The sequence below is a fragment of the Camelus ferus genome, chromosome 22 (genome assembly GCF_009834535.1).
Source record: "Camelus ferus isolate YT-003-E chromosome 22, BCGSAC_Cfer_1.0, whole genome shotgun sequence".
Taxonomy (NCBI): domain Eukaryota; kingdom Metazoa; phylum Chordata; class Mammalia; order Artiodactyla; family Camelidae; genus Camelus; species Camelus ferus.
Window position 1 is genome coordinate 14,867,576 of NC_045717.1, and position 17,954 is coordinate 14,885,529.

The 17,954-nt window shown below is 41.5% G+C and overlaps 1 protein-coding gene across 2 annotated transcripts in view; it reads left to right on the plus strand.

Annotated features, from left to right (window-relative positions):
• ATP10B (ATPase phospholipid transporting 10B (putative)) overlaps positions 1-17,954 on the plus strand; it is a 282,836-nt gene that overhangs the window by 21,496 nt on the left and 243,386 nt on the right. For both annotated transcript variants that reach the window (XM_032465150.1, XM_032465147.1), the window contains exon 2: positions 17,654-17,720. The gene's annotated coding sequence lies outside the window, so the exon portion shown is untranslated. The remainder of the gene's footprint in view (positions 1-17,653; positions 17,721-17,954) is intronic.

Sequence of the window (17,954 nt, forward strand, 5' to 3'; positions counted from 1 at the left end):
AGACTTTCTTTGTTTCTTGCAAAAAAAAAAAAAAAATGGTCTTCTTTTTCTAGAATTTTTGCCATGCACTTAAACGTGGCAAAAAGACTTCTGTAAAACTAACATTTGATTTTGGATTCCTACTACGTAAACAGTAACGTGCTCATTAGTTCTCTCATTAAACCCTTTGGGACATGACTTCGTGTCTTGACTCCTTTAAGGGTGAGTGGAAGCAGGTGCATTTTGGAGCTAGTCCAGTCAGTGTGGGCTTTGATCATGGTTCTGTTACTCACTGGCCACATGACCTTGGGCAAGTTAAACTCAATGAATATTTTCTTCATCGACAAAATGTGGGTCCTTTATTTAAAGGACTTATCAGCGGGGAGGGTATAGTTCAAGTGGTAGAGTGCATATGCTTAGCACGCATGAGGTGCTGGGTTCAATCCCCAGTACTGACTCTAAAAATAAATAAACCTAATTCCCTCCCCTGCCCTGCCAAAATAAGAAAAAAAATTAAATAATACAGTAATCAAGAAATAAAATAGAGGGCTTACCTCATGTGGTTGCTGAGAAAATTAAGTGTGGTGGAGTCAATAAAACAGAATACTTAGCACGTAATAGGAGCTCAATAACCGATCTGAATTAAGTTCACCAATTTATTGGTCGCCTGCTGTGTACGAGGCCCTGCTGGGGGATGCAGAGTAAGCTGACCCAGCTGACCCATTCATTACCAAAGCAGCTGCTAAATATGTACTTAACATCCAGTCCCCACACTTCCAAGTCTCAGCTCAATTGTCTCTACTGAGAGAATTTCCCTTTCCCCATATCTAAAACACGTCACTTAGTGTATTTTTTTCCCGGTATGACAATCCTTGGTTTGAGTGTTTATCGGCTGCTCCTTCCAACTAAGCTTGAGGGTGGGACTTTGCCTGTTCATTGGCAACTCCCCAATACTCAGGCCAATGCTTGGAACCAAGTAGACACTCTTTTTTTTTTTTTTTTTTAATTGAAGTACAGTTGATTTACAATGTTGTGTTAGTTTCTGTTTGTGTTAGAATCACTGTGTAAGGCATAGTGATTCAATTATACACTTTTTTTCATATTCTTTTTCATTATAGGTTATTATGAGATATTGGATGCAGTTCCTTGTGCTATACAGTAGGACCTTGTTGTTTATCTCTTTTATACCTAGTAGTTAGTATCTGCAGATCTCAAACTCCTAATTTATGTCTCCCACCCTTTTCCCCTTTGGTAACCATAAATTTGTTTTCTATGTCTGTGAGTCTATTTCTGGTTTGTAAATAAGTTCATTTGTATCAATTTTTTTAGATTCCACATGTAAATGATATAATACGGTATTTGTCTTTCTCTGTCTGACTTTCTTAGTATGATCATTTCTATGTCCATCCATATTGCTACAAATGGCATTTCATTTTTTATGGCTGAGTAGTATTCCATTATATATATACACCACAACCTCTGCATCCAGTCATCTGTCAATGGATATTTAGGTTGCTTCTATGCCTTGGCTATTGTAAATAGTGCTGCTATGAACATTGGGGTGCATGTATCTTTTTGAATTAGAGTTTTCTCGGGATATATGCCCAGGAGCAGAATTGCTGGATCATATGATAACTCTACTTTTATAAGGACTCTCCATACTGTCTTCAAAAGTGGCTGCACCAGATTACATTTCCATCAATAGTAGACGCTGTATTTTTAATCAAATGAATGAATGAATCCTAGCTGCAGGGGATACACTGAAAAACAGACATAGGTCTTGCCTTGATCTGATTCACAACCAAGTTAGAAAGCATAAGGACCTTTCAGTTATATTATTAAAAACCTCTTTTTTTAAATTGAATTACAGTCAGTTACAGTGTGTCCATTTCTCATGTACAGCACAATGTCCCAGTCATGCATATACATACATACATTTGTTTTCATATTCTTTTTCAAAGTTATTACAAGATATTGAGTGTAGTTCCCTGTGCTATACAGAAGAAATTTGTTGTTGTTTTTTTTTAATCTATATATGAAACCCCCTCTATTTCTGTTAAGACTATCCATTTTCTTCCTCAGGGCAAAAATTGGGTTATATAAGGTTGATAGCTATGGAAGTGCCGAGCCCAGAAGAGAAAGGGAAGAGTTAGTTGGGGGTGAAGGATATGTGGGAAATCTCGGGTAGAAAGTGGTACATCAAAGTGCATAATGTTGCCAAAGCATTCCCAGGGTGGAGCCCCTCTCTCTGTTTATCTGTGGTCACTCCTAGGAAGAAAGCTCCCAGTCTGAGCAGAGAAAGGAGTTTTGTTTCAGACATGTTTTGATTGGCATCTCTGCTACTTTCCTAAAATCCTGGAACAACCACGTGACATTGCTCTCTTTGGAGAGAGGAGATGACACTCACCAGTTAGAACCAAGGTTAAAAGGAAAAAAAGAAAACTAAATCCCTCTGCTCTGAAAGGATTGATACCTTGTAGAGCGCATTCCTGAACTTCCGTATGTGACACAAGTAATACATGTTCATTATGAATATTTAAGAAAATGCAGATTAGCAAAAAGAAAGCATATATGATTCACCATTGCATGATGCAGATGACGATGGATACATTTTGGTGTGTATGCTTCTAATTTACTATATACACATGCCCGGACCATAGAGGACCTAATGATTGAACGTGTTTCTTATGCTTTACAGTATGCGATGGTCATTTCCAGGTCATTTAATATACTCTGCCACCTTATTTTTTAGAAACAGAATACTTCATCTAATGGAGACATAACATGCAGTAATAGCTGTTTAAAGAGAAAAGGGAAATTTGGGGAGATCACGAAGGGGATTGTGTCTGGAAGTTAAGAGCTCGGACACTGGAGGTGTCCCAGGTTCAAATCCTGGTTCTGCATTTGCAGGAGCTAGGACATCCATGAGCCCCTGAACCTGTCACAGTGTCGTTTTCCTCATCTGTGAAATAGGAATAGTGATGGCAAACTGTTCCCAGTGATGGTTTTAAGGATTAAATAAAAAAACGGAAGTAAGGAAGTTGGCCATACAGTGTTCCACAAAGGTGAATTTATTTTCGTATTTTAAAAGGGAATAGAACAAGAAAAGAAAGGAAAAGTTAGTGGAGGGAAAAAAGGAAAGAAAAGGAAAATACGCAGGGTGAAGAGATACCTTGTCTGTGAACTGGAGGCTGCAAGATGGGGGTGCATCTCGGGAGAGGGGAGGTTTGTGGCTGTGTGGGAAATGGTGCGTTTTCTGCAGGAGCTGCTGGTTTGTATTTAAGCTCCTCCCTGCTTTAGGCAAAAACAGAGCTGAATTACCTCACAACCTGCGTCTGGGCTGGGCTGGGCTGGGCTGGAAAGCTTCCCTCTGGGAGTGCTAGTGTCCTGGGGGGGGGGGGGTCTTGGCCTCTCCTCCTCAGAAAGGGGCACCCCCTTGAGGATGGAGATGAGGTGGCGACGGCAACAGTGGTCCCCACACTGTTCCTTCTCTCCCACGTCTGCCATGAGGACCTCACCAGTGCCCAGAGGGAGAATTCCCAGAACAAGAGGCAGGTGTTGACTCTACCTTCAGAAACTTCGATTCTGACCTCACCAGCCAGAGAAAAGTCATGCCTGCCCTTTTGTTATGGTGGTGACTGGTGTCTCCCCTCTAATTTTACTGCTCTGAAAAGTTTTATTGAGGTATAATTGCCCTACAATAAACCGCACGATGTAGGTCGTGATGTATGTATATACTTGTGAAACCATCACCACAGACGATGTAATGAGCATATTTGTCACCCCCCCCAGCCTTCCCATGCCCCTACCTAGCCCCTCCCACCAACCCTTTATACATAAATACATTCTTATTCCCCATCTTCTCATTTTCAATAATTAGGCAATTTGATGTTATATCCTTGTGGTTCCTATTTCTTGGGAGTGGGTACTCACAATATTCTCAGTATTCCTCTAAAAACTGTGAACCCCCCCACACACACCATGTCTAAGCTGCTTCTGCAAAGGCAGCTGCATCTCTCTGTATATGTTAATGCAAATGGGAAAGCTTTTATATTGATTCTTACTATCATTTTCAGTTTCTCTGGGGAATTGGAAGTAAGGCTCACAGGGGATGCTTTTGGCTCTGAGATGGGAGAGAAACTGTGGCTTCATTTATTTAACAAACAGGAGCCTTTCTCTATCTGGATGCTTTGTGTGTGAACAAGGAGGGCAGAAGAGACCAGGTTGCTTGCCTCCTGATGCTCACAGCTCAGAAAGGGGGACCGACCCCCCTCCAGGTAACCAGACATTTGTAAAGGAAAACAAAGCATGCAGTGACAAAAAACTGGGGCTCTGTTTTCCTTTCCAATGGAAAGCATAAGGCATGGCCTGTCTAAATGAAAGCAGTTAACTAAGTTGATAGCCATTTCTTTCTTACCCCAAAGCTTGGGGAGGCCCGGGAGATGAGGTCAGAAGCTGGGTCATCAGCAAGTGCTAAGGACCTGGAGCAGGAAAAAATTAGGGCCTCGTGGGAACAGCACCCCTGCAGGGCTGGAACACAAAAGAAATGGAGAAAGGCTGGAGAATACAGCTGGGGGTTGGCAGGGGCCAGATCAGAGTCCACGAAGGCCTGGGAAGAAGTTTAGATTTTATTCTAAATGCAAGGAGAAGCCATAGGGAGGTCTGAATCAGAGAAGTGGCACATATGATTCTTCAAAGATTGCTTCTCACAAAAGACACAAAAATGAAGAAAATGCTAACCTTCTGATTGAAACAAACAATTAGAATCATAAGAATAATGATAATTACTTTAAATAATTATAATGATGACATGCTGTCTATACTGTGGCACCTCAGCTTGGAGAAAAGCAAGATGAGCCTAAAGATGCAGCCTGGGTCAGACTGGGCAGAGCCCTGTTGGCCACACTCTGGATTTTGATTCTAGTCCTCAGAAGAGTAAAAATCACCCCTCCCCCGCCAAACCCACACCCTGTGTCTCTCCATGCCCTGCCCTGCATTTCCTGTCCTCATAGCTCTTACCACTCCTGACATATCTTTGTTTGCTGTCTGTCTCCCTTCCCCTCTCTATGGAAAGTCTGTAAGGATAGGGGCTGCCTGGTCACTAATGGGTCCCCAGTACACAGCTGGTGCTAGGTGCTCAAAGGCTCGTTCAGTCCATTCATAGCTTTTCATTTTGACAATACTGCTCACACTGCATTGTGGAGAATGGATTGACTTGGGGTGGGAGGAGAAGCGAGGCAGCCGCTGCTCAATTCCATAGTAGAAGGAAGCATTGGACTTGGGGTACCTCTCCCGAGAACCCCTGTGAATGTGCACTGCCTGTGGGTGAGCAGCAGCTGATTCTTCTGCAAAAAGCAGGTCATACCTTGAAGAGGAAGACCCTCTAATCAACTGGCCATTCTGGTCCCTTGATTCTCATGGCCCTTGCAGGCGGTTAAGTGGTCAGAGGTCAAAGGGTAGCGGAGTGTCTGTTCAACGAGGAACATTGGGAGGCTGGAGTGGGCTGGCAAATTCGTGCACTTGCTAAGAGAGCACTGGGCTGGGTGTCCAGAGACCAGGATTCTGCCCCAGCCCTCTTTCACCACAAGACCTTAAGGTCTCTGCATCTCTCTGGTTCTCCATCATATTAAGGAAGTCAGTGATGAACTTGATCTAGATAAGTTAATCCTACCGTATTTTTTTTCCCCACAGCAGATCTTGTCAACTATTGGTCGATAATAGCAACTCAGATTTATTGTGGCAAAAAGTTACTGTGTTCGGAGTCTTGTAATAGACCATTCCATACAATCAACTCAGCAACACCTTTAATAGGATTCCTATTTCACTATTTCCAGGAACATCTCCATCTCAAAAATAGTACGTACATTTACACAAAATACGCTGTTTATTCGAGCTAATGATGATGTCCTGTTCTTATGAATTTTCAGACCCCTGACCCCCATTCCATGGCTTCATGAATTAGCTGCTAGAATGAAATAGAAAAGATCATAATCCTAGGAACAAAGGAGAACAAAGCTGGTTGTGGAAGGGAAAAGAGAGTGGTTTCCCAGCCGGCACTGAGATGAGGCTGTGTGCTGCCGCCTCCTTCCCTCTGCGTCCTGATTCCAGACACGTGACTCCACCTAAGAGCCTGGCCTCCTGGGAGAAAGGTCCCCCTGATTCAGGAAGCAGTCGCCTTATTCCCTGGCCAGATGAAAGGTTCTCTCCAGCATGCAGACCCGGGGCTGACTGATTCCTAGAGTGGCTTACAAAATGAGGAAAGTTCAAAGGGGCTGCCTGGGTGTTGAGAGAATTCTTTTGGCTTCTTAATGAAGTTTATCAGAGGCAAAACTTCAGGATCTTTGAAGCAGAAAGGCTCAGGTCTGGAAATTGGTATTGCCCTCTCCCTTGGCCTCTGCTGCATTTGTTTTTCTAACCAATTCTTTTGTCAGAGGCACTGATTTTCTGTTCCCCAAGCTCATTAATTTCTCAGCATTAGTACATTTCCCTTACCCTCTAATTAGGCACCACTTCTTAGATATTTATGGTAGTGAACGCCTCCGGGCAAAGATCGCCCCTTCGTGGTCGCAGAGGCCAGGCCACGCCTGTGATCTGTGCTCCCACTGTCTGCGTGGTCAGAGCGGGAGCCGCTTCCCAGGGGGGACTCCTCGAAGAGGCTCCTTCACCCATAGCCTTTTATTCAACACATTTAATAAACATTTGAGCGACTACCACATTCCAGGTGCTATTCTAGATGCCTGGAATTTTTCCCGAAAAAAAAGACAGACATCTCTGTCTCCCAGGATAAATAAATTGTATCATAGGTTAGCAGTTAACAGCCCAGCAGGAAAAAGCAAAGAGTGGAGTAACGGAGGCTGAGAGCGTTTGAGGGTGTCCAGGGGCGGGGTTATTTGTAAGCAGGGTGTTGAGAAGTTGATTCTTAATAGGGACCTGTGTCAGGAAAAAGCCAGCCATGGAGGTGCCTGGGAGAAGAGCCATCAAGGCTTCCAGGGCGGGGAGCAAAAGACCCTAAGGAGGACGCGTGACTGGTACACCCAAAGAGTAGTTAGGAAGTCGGTGTGGCTGAAGTTTGAGGAGCAAAGGGATCACAGTGAGGTCGAGTTCAGACAAGTAGTGGAGGCAGATGGTGTGAGACCTTGGGGGCCTCTTATTCAGAGTGAAAGGGGGCCAGTGCTTTGATCAGAGGAGTGAGGACCTCTCACTTGTGCTTTGTTCAGCACGTGCTTGTATTTCCTTTCACCAAACAGTTTTAACACTGTTGGAAAATCTGTGCTTGAATCAATTGCATTAGAGCTTTGCAAATGCTTTTCCTAATTGTCACTCATTCTGTGCTTAGCAGCTGACGTGCCTCTGTGAAGTGGAACTTTCTCCCATCAGTTCTAGGTATTTGATTGCGCAAGAACACATTTCCTGCTGAAAAGTAAAAATAAATGCTTAGGTCATTCCCTTTAATGGCATATGTTCAAGGGAAGCTTTTTTTTTTTTTTTTTTTTTTAGTAGCCCCTCAAATAGACAAATGAGCCTTGTGCTTCAGAAGAACTCTCCCACTCTTTCCCTCTTATATCATCCTTTCTTACTGCTGACGATAAAATTCCAGCGGGAGCCATTGCTTGAGCTAGCTGCAGTCTTTTGAAGTCTTCTTTAAATGGTGCACCCATGATATCTGGAAGGAAAGATGAACCCTGGAGGAGCGGGCGTTAATAACTCTTGGCTAGATTTGTTGGTCAGATGAGCTAACTGTTGTCCCCAGGTCCTAAAGGGCAGCTGAGATTGTGCTACGGCCCCACTCCGTGACCTTCATTATTTAGTTAAATCTAAATGACTTCAGTGAAATCTGTGCCCAGGTGGTCTTTAACTCCTTGATTCATTCGTTCATTTTCTCTCTCTCTCTCTCTCTCTCACATATACACCCCTACATTCTGAACGTTATTATAGCACCTCTAAAGTACTCGGTGCCCCCCAAAACACACTCTTTCCTGTCCCATCTCCAGATTTTGTCTAGGTTATAGTTTTCCTTTGGGGCATCCTCCTCCAGCACGATCTGTTGAATTTCATCCTTCAAAGCCTTCATCAAATGCTTCTTCCCTGGTCTCCACCCTAAGTAGCCCCAAATCTCATTCCTCTTTCTCTGTGCACCCACATCCCTTTGCTGTACCCACCCCCGTCACTTTCTCTCATGATCTCTGCTGTATAAAAAGTACTTGTGTTCATGGCTGTATCAGCCATGAGTTTACAAATGTCCTCAGAAGTGGGGCTGTTGTACTGATTCTTAAATTTCTCTCTGCTCCATGGCTAAAGGTTGTCTGGTTCATGGTAAACACTCCAACATTCACGGAGAAGAATTTATTTAGCAACTGTAGCAATTTTCAAATGTCTGCTTCCATTCCCGCATTTAACCAATACATACTGAGCACCCTCTGGTGTCTCAAATAACGGGCATTATGGAGAGTACAAGCGTGAACCAGGAGGAGGAGCCTCCTTCTGGGAAAGTCCCATTTGGAGGGCAAGGGAGGGTATGTGCAAATTACCATATTACAGAGTAAGACGTGCTCCAAGCTGGAGAGTCCAGAACAGTAGGTGAAATTCACGCGATCTCCTCTTTGTTCTGCCAGATATTTTCTCCAACAGCCTATGAATCATCCCATCAGCGGGGATGAAAACAACTTCCACAAAGCCACCGGGGATCGTCTCTCGTCCCCCAGGAGAGCTTTCAGTGTCAGGCTGATGCCCTTCTGAGAACAAAGACATGGCATGTTTTTTCTCTCGTTCATTCAGGCTGGATCCCCGCTCAAAGGGGATTTTTATAACTTCCCTTGCCACCACCACCCAGGACTTCTATTTTCATGATTCCTCTAAATTGGGAATCAATACAATGGATCCAAAGTTTAGCCAAGGTGACAGTAAGCTCCACCTTCCCCTGACTTGTTCACGGAGTTGGATGGGGGAGGAGGGGAGCGATCAGGCAGCCCTGCAGACGCATCTGGAGAGAAGACAGACACACGCTAAGGAGTGTTTTATCTAATTTCCTGCCTATTCAGACTCCACGGTCCTCATCTGGGCCGTGCAGGGTGCTACCTTCCTTGTTAGAATCACCATGCGCTCCCCACATCCACCCTCCTGATTAAAACAGGGAGAGCTGAGAACAATCAGGGCTTTGCAAGTCTCCTTCCCAGCTCATCTCTTTTCTCTGTTTACTTATTCATTCAGTTACATATTCATTTATTCAACAAATACTGATTAATGACCTCCCTTTTTATACACTCTGCCTATTCCCAAAAGGATCAGGGGTGGCTTGTGGGATGCAACATAATGCAAAACAGGGATGTCAGGGATAAAAACAGAAAGGAAGGGGGAGGCCTTGCCACCAGCTCCAGTGGTAGCTGGAATTCGGCCCTGGCTCTTTTCCAGCAAGAGAGATTTGTCAGATTTCTGGGATTTTGCTTTCTGCCCAACCGAAACTTGCACATTTGTGTCCAGAGAATAACATTCTCCTGCAACTAAATACATTTCTTGAGCGTCCAGTGGAATGCTTTGTTCTTATATGCAAATGCCTTCAGTATAAATGAAAGAATTTATTCACTGGTTCCCAAATTTTAGTAAATTGCACGCCACCTTTCAAATGTTTGCTTAACAGCGTGACTGTTGTTTATTTTGTAGTTTTTTTAAAATAATTAATTTTTAAATTTATTTTTAAAATACTTGTCCCTTTGATCAATGGAATATTTATATCAATCACCATAACTAGAAATTCATGACAAAATAAATATAATTAAAAAGTGTCAAGTAAACTGTGGCACCTACCTAAAACTCTGAGCTGTGGTATCTTCCTTTGTGTTACAAAGGAGATTAAGTTGTAGTAATAGTTAACATCATCATACAAGCACCAAATTGAGAGAGCCAGTTCTTTTGATTATTTAATACAAAAATGAAACTAAAAAAGAAATCTCACTATGAACATCAACACTGTGTTTCTACTTTAAAGTAGCATCCTGCGTTATTTCACATTGCCCAAAGCCCCTTTACATATCATCCCCCATTTGGGGGAACACTGGTCAAAGCCCTTTTACACACCTCACATTTGGGGGAACTTTGGTCAATTAACGAAAGCTGAAATTTGTGGGATAGAGGTTCTTTGCCCCCTGGAAGATATAAAAGCTCTTTGCTCATACGCACATTGTGTTGACTTCAACAAGTTTAACATCAAGCCACCCACACTTACACACCAAGAATTATTGCAGTATGATTGGCCCCAGAACAGAGCATGCATGTCTCTGTGAAGAGTTCATAATCCTGATGAGATTTTGGAAGACTTGCTTGGGTCCAGCAGCAGCTTAACAATACAAGGTTTCATATGAATAGTACGCTAGACAGAAAAATGGACTATTAGTAAATTTGCAGAGTCTTAAAAATTCAAGAATGTTTCCATTCACTGATTGGGTGTCCTCATATCAAGTTGCTTGGATGGGATCCTAACTTCTTCTCATACTCTGATGCACTCATATGCCTTCATTCATATCCACGATGTGTATCGATAAATAGAAGTGGCTATTTGGTAGGTAAGGAGACTGCACGAGGTACCGGTGACATTCAGCCTGCATACCAGCAATGACACCTGATGTTCATGGGCGTCCGGTTTGGTTGTCTGCTTGACAGGTTGGCTGGTCTGCTCTCCTGTTTCAGAACCACCACTTTCTCCTCTGCCTTGCCACAGGTTTAACTGTGGCTTCCCCAAAATTCATATGTGAAGTCCTCCTCCCCAGTGCCTCAGATGGTGACCTCATTTGGAGACAGAGCCGTGCAGATGTAATTAAGTTACGATGAGGCCACGCTGAAATAGGTGGGGTCCTGATCCAATATGACCAGTGTCTTTATGCAAAGGAGTAACGCGTGTGTAGAAGACATGTGCAGAAGGAGAACACCGTGCAAACGTGACAGCAGGGATCAAAATGATGGGTGTACAGGCCAAGGCACATCAAAGATGGTCAACGTGACACCAGAGGCTAGGAGAGGGGCACGGACCCCAGATTCCTGTCTCACAGCCAATACCTTGATCTGGGACTTCTAGCCTCCAGAACTGTGAGACCATAAATTTCTGTTGTTTAAGCCCCCAGCTTGTGTTACTTTGTTACAGCAGCAGAGCAAACTAATACATCTCTCTGTACCAATCCCACCGCTGGAGAGAAGGGTTGGAAACTTAGCACCACTCTACTTTCCAAAAACTGCTATTATATTCAATATCTTGTAGTAACCTACAGTGAAAAGAATATGAAAAAGAATATGAATATGTTATATAACTGAAGTCTTAAGGCTGTACACCAGAAATTGACACAATGTTGTAAATTGACTTCAATAAAAATATATATTTAAAAAAACAAAAAAATAAAAACTGCTATTCCTTGCTGGAATAACAAACCACATCACTACCATTCAATATACTACATATGCAAACGTACACTTGGCTCAGAAGTCTTCTGGCAATTTCACAAAAAATGTGATGTTTTTGCCATTGATTTAGGTGTAGTGATTTAGCTGATGGTTCCTGAAAATTATACCTAATTTCAAGGATAAGTGAAAGGTTTATCTGCCTCGCAATATGCTGAGATTTTCTGAGAGCCTCAAGGGAGAAATAGCACTAATTCATTACTTAAATGACGTTTATTTTACTGTTAGACCATAGAAACACTGATCTAACACAGGAAAGTAGCCATAGCTACTCTAACTTTTAATATGCTTAATGTAAAGGGTGAGGGGGCTTTTGTTAATATTTTTTAATTTCTTTAATATATGTGGTCTCTGTTTTGTTTTTATGTATACTTGTTTTGATAATTTGAAAAGTTTATACTTATATTTTATAATTATTTTAAGTGTAACATTATTAGTAAGTATTAATTCTGTGGGTTTTTGGTGGGGGGAGGTAATTAGGTTTATTTATTTTTATGTATTTATTTTTTTTAACATATATCCTAGGGATTGAACCCAGGACCTCATGCATGCTAGGCACGTGCTCTACCACTGAGCTCTACCCTCCCCCCAATTCTGTAATCCTTTACATAGTGTCTATCACCTTTCTGTCATAAACAATGATAAAATTAGTGTATTTTCTCTTTTTTATTCTTCCACCTAATTTCAATTTCTAGTATTATCTTTGCTAGTTTGCTTCGTTGTGCTCTGTTACCCCTCTAGTGCCCAATTCATCACTCTCAACTATGAAATTTGAGAAAATCACTGAATTTATATCACATATCCCTCTTCTCTTCCAACTTTTGTCAAGGTTAATAAAACGTATGTTCTGCCGTGAAGCCATTATCCCTGTGCGACATTGAGCCTCAGTCCTGTAGTTAGATATGTTCAGTCCTCACCAGGAGTCTTTTTGCTGTAATTTTTAGAATCATATATGGCTGGGCTGGAGTTTTCCCTCTAGTAGACTTTTCAGTAAAGACTCTTTTGGAAACAATACTCCCTACGTTCTTGCATGCTCAACATTGTTGGGCTGAGCATAACGTTCTCAAGCCATGTTTTCTGTCCCTGAGGATTTAATCGGCAATGCTGTCTGCCTGTCAGCCTTGATTGAAGCTCTCTCTCCAGCTTACCCAGGACTGGAATTGTTTCTCCTTTGGTTGCTCAGTGGATTCTCCCTTTATCTTTGACATCCAGTAGCTTTACCAGGATAATGTCATAATGTTGCCCACTCTGGATGACTTCTTTTGTGGAATACAGGGTGCTCTTTGAAACTTTATATTCAAGTCTTTCTCTACATCTGAGAAATTTTCTTTAATTAATTCTTAACATTTGCTTTAGTTGCCTGCTCCCTCCCCCCCCCCCCTTTTTTTTTGGTCAAGGGCTCCAATTATACACATCTTGGCTAACCCCATCTGTCTTTGATACCAGTGATTCCTCTCACTAATCCTTTTGAACTTGCTTTCCCCACTCCAGTACTCTGTGGTTTACTGCATGTACAGCAGGTTTTGTTCTCCCTTGTGTTGCTTCCCAGTTCAGATTCATTTTTGTGTTGGCTTCAGTTTTATCTTCCATTTCTTTTCCTTAGCCCAACCAGCTCTCTTACTTTTTTTCCTTCTATATTCTGACACTTCTCTAGGCCCTAGAGTTGTGATCTAATCTCTGGATTTTAGTGGTGATTGCTTCATGAGGTGGTTTTGTTGTGTGGTTCTCACACTAGAAACTTGGCACAATTTTATCTTCTGCATGGCAGTATTTTTGTTGATTTTGTTGACACAGTCTCTGTCTATAAAAGTGACAACTTTTATGCTATTTTCTTTGTGATTACTCATTTTTGAATAAGATTCCTTGTGTCTGTGCCAGTTATTTGCAGGAGGTTTTTATGGAGGAGGTGCTAGGAAGAATTTTAAATAGAAGGTTTTGTGATTAGTATTGTTCAGACTTTTTTTCCAACTGAAAAAAAAAATAGGCAATTATAGGACTATTTTACTGTCCCACAGACACTCTTTCCTTGAAATTAGGCATTTGTGTGATTTTTTTTTAAGTGAAGTCCTACTGTCTCAGCTTCTCTTAACCAAACTGGGAGTGAGGGTGAGATGATAAATGATAATAGCCTAGGAGGTTAATTAGATTGTCCCAGGCTCATATTCGTAGGGGAAAATGAGAGCTATTGGATATGATATTTGAGTTTACAGTTGGGTTGAGTAGAGTTCAGCAATAACAATAACTGTCATTAAGTATTTATTCTGCCAGATCTGTGTATACACACACATGAGATACAGATATATGTAGAGTGAGAAAATTTATACCCATCCTGTAAAATAGGTTTATTTTGCTTGTTTTTAAGAAGAAGAAACCAAGGCTAAGAGATTAAGTAGTTTTACGTGGTCAAACAACCAGGAAAACATGGTAGAAGTGATATTAGAACCAGGTCTGTGTGAGTGAATTTCAATGCATGTTGACAACCTCGCTCACTCCCTAGTGGTTGGTACCTGTTTAACCCTTACAGAAATCACTTGGCTTCCCTGTTTAATTAGTGCAGTGGCATAACTGTAGATGGGGTGGGTACTAACATGTCCCTGGCTTCATCCACTCCTGAGGGCCCCAATCTTGATTCTCTTCATCTGCCTAAGTACAGTGGGATGAACTCCGGGATTCTCACCGAGTATTCCTGAGAACTCAAAGCCATGGCTAATGTGTAATCCCAATGAATCCTGGTCCTCACCTATTTGTAAGTCTTAGAAAAAGTCACTTACCTTCCCAAAGCTTAGGGTAGGATCATGGAGTTGATTTGTCAAGGGGAGAAACTTTTCTTTATAAATTTATGATAATCTAACTTTTTACTTCCAGATGAGAGAGGTAAATTTAATGCCTTTTTTAAAGAGTAATTACAGCAAAAAAATTTAAGATGGTGTGTTTTCATATTGCAATATAAATTTGTTCCTCATCATATGCTCATATGCCTTTGAATGAGGTTGTTGGAAAAGATGCATGGCCTTGATGGGGTTTGTGTGGTTTTTGTCTTTGTCTTAAGAAAATCATAAAGTTCATAGCCATGTACAGAAAGGGAAATGAAGTAAATACTCATTGTGAACCTTGTGATGATGTTGACTTATAAATTTAAATGTGAGAAAAAGTAAATGGGGTCAAATGAAATGTAGTTTCCCCTGAGAAAATAACCAACATGTTCAAGTTGATTGGGAAGCCAGAAGAATTGAGGCAAAAAGTCAAACAGGCACTGGCTTTTTGTGTAAAATTCATCACTCTTCCACCCCAGATGTGGCGATGGTCCAGCACCTTCTCTTGATGATGGAAGGTGGTGGTTGTTTTTGTACAGAAGCTTCAGAGGATGGCCAGGCACATCTGTGCAAACCAGGCTCAAGGCCCCTCCAGTCTGTGATGCCCAGGACTTGGTCAGCTTTGACAGTTCTCAGGGATATTGCCCCTTAGCTCTGGTAAATGGCATGTGTGCAGTGAAATGAGAAGTCCAGGCCATCAGGTGCACTTGAGAACCTCTAATATGAGGAGTAAAATAACCATATACCTTGAGTTCTAAGATGTCATCCATTTATGCACTGCTTTATAAATTAAGTAATAGCATTTGGGGATTAAAATATTTCACTAAAGGTATCTCACATAGCAAGGGTACAACACACCACAATTTCATTTTAAAATGTGAAAAGGAATTTTTTTAAAATCTTAACTTATTTTTTAATTTACAGGAAGATTAAAACTTAGCACATTGTGTCCAAATACTTATACCATGAGTTTTGTTCAAAAAGTACATCAACTTTAGGAGACCAAGTCCTTGGAGGACAGTTGACTGTCATCTCTCATCATCTTCCTTGTGAAGAAGACCAAGAGCAAGGGAGGATCATCCACACTGTAAACTCGGCAGCTTATATAAACCAAAGAGTAGTAGGACTTTGCTCTTATGAAACGAATTTGAGTGGATCCTTTCCACAGAATTTCCCAGAGGAAATAAAAGCTACCAAGGATAGTGGGCTATTAATCACTGCTGAGGCTGATGGAAAATCAAACATGGGTCTGTCATCCTATTCTTCAGCCCAGTTCAAAGTTAGTTCCAATGTAGAATTGTGGGGAGAGCCATTTATGGACATGCAAGTCTCCATCTGATGTTACCGATGGGATTGCAGAGGTGGGATTTGCACCCTGCTCAGGCACCAAAAGTCCAGGCAGGCCCTGGAAATCAGAAACTAGACTCAAATCAATAGGAAATACAGAAGACAAAGTGAAGGAGACAACAAATGGAAGAGGCAAGGAAGTGAGAGCAAGAAATGAGGGTTGCTAACTATTGAGGGAGTGGTAGAACAAAGAAAAATTCTGGAGTTCAGTAAGATTTTGGAAGACTTTCCCAAAGATCTTTGGGTAAAAGTGTCTCTTGCAAGCATTGGGTGCCTGAGATGTTCTTCCTGTTGAGGCACAGTCGGAGACACCTTCACGTCTGATACTTCTGCCTCCACCATGCTGTTTGGGAAAAGCATCAAGGAAACATCTCAATGGATGAATCAAATCCTTGAGTCTCCTGAAAATGTCACACCGTGGTACCCAGAGCCTTCTGCTCTTGGACCAAAGTCCCAGGAGACACTGTATATACCACTATTTATAACCATGGATTGAATGTTCCAGCCTTTAGCCAAACCATGTTGTTAAAGATGACACCTAATGGAGGATGGACTCCGAAAACTTACCTTTTCCTTCCCTATCTTTGATAATAGAAGAATATTAAAAGGTGATAGAAATAGGCATAGATTTATTGGGGCTCCTGTCAGTGAGTGAATATTAATTTGGAATTTATGGCCTTTAGACACATCCATACAGAAAGCTTAAGAAATCTTAGAATGTCTTTAGAGGGGTTCTCAGTCTAGTCCGTACACCTATGGTAACTCTATGTATGTCTACTGCCAACTTACGTAAAACAATCAAATTTGATTTAAAAGGGTTGGAGAAGAGAATGAAGTTCCTTTCTCTGGTCAATCCATTGACAAGTATTTATTGATTCCTTACTCTAAGCTCAGGATGGGGATGCAAAAGTCTATGCAAGAAGCCAGGTGCAATTCCTGAAGAAAAGTTAAATTCCAATTGCAGAGAATACTATGCGACAGCTTATGTTCTAAGCAATCTGTAATAAGCAGTTAAATTATATTGGTGATGATAAAGAATCCAAAAGGAGGTGGACCAATGAGAATAAAGAAATTTGGGAAGGCTTCGTGGAGAAAGTGTAAAAGATAATGTCGATGAATAAAAACCAGCATTCCACAATCGTGCATGTGTGTTCTTATGTTGGGGTTGGAACTGCAGCAGATGCTATTTCTGTTCTTACTTTATTTTATTGCCCACACACAAGTTATTTTATGATGACTCATAACAATGGGCAGTCTTGATTCAGGGTTCAAAGAGTACCACACACTCCACCTGCATTCCCTATGAATTAGGTGGTAGTGGTCCTTCACACTGTAGGTGGGGTCATTAAGTCATAAAGGGGTAAAGTAACTTGACTAAGAAGCCAGCTAGTAAAAAGCCAGTCTTTGAAACCAGAAATGTTGAATTTAAAAGCCCTAGTTCCTAAGCAGGATCATACACTACATCTTTGGTCTCCACCGAAATTAGGTGACAATTTCTTAAGAATTTGTGCTGCGTGTAAGTCGTGGATTTTCCTCCACAGTGACATTACAGAAACCTAATTTTACCAGACTACACAATTCCAGCTGTATCATGAAATTTTCAAAGACATTATAACCAAAGTTCATATGAATTGAAATTAAAAAGAATAATACAAGCTCCCCCCACCGCCCGCAGTGACAGGAGTTGGGGAAATTGGTGCTGTGGAATCCCAAAGAGCAAACAGTAGGCCACTTTGGGAACTGGGGCATTCAAAAAGTCAAACATTGAAAGCCAAAAATACGGAAGTTCATTTTGTCGTCTTTTAACTCTGACTTCGTGACACGTGTGACGCTGACAGTCTGTGGTGATATAAGGTGGTAAGAAATGTGACAGTGACCTTGGCACAGATCAGGCTAACAGTTACATATGTGCAAAGGATGGGAATGAGCATTCATTAAATGCCAGATGCTGTGCTAAGAATATAAAACGTTTTATGTTAAGAGTGTGTATAAAAGCAATTATCATGATGTAAGCCACAGTGAATCAATCTTTCATCTCCTGAAATGAGATTTTTCTTTCTTTGTCATTACAGATACTGACCCAGATTATTTAAAAGAAGAAAAGCAACACCATTTCCATCGCTGGTCTTCCTGTGTTTGGTAAGTTTCCGTTCTTAGGTATTTCCTTCCATGAAGTTTTGCTTTCGAAATACGATTATAATATATATTTGTTGCTTGCGTCTCTTTAGAATCCCTGACTTCCTTCTAATTAGATAACCCTCTTTTCTTGTAAATAATATATTCAATGTGGTTAAAACACCCAGCCACAGAGTATATATGTGGCCTGCTTGGGGACAAGCACCCAATCCAAAGTGAACCAATCAGAGGTTTTTC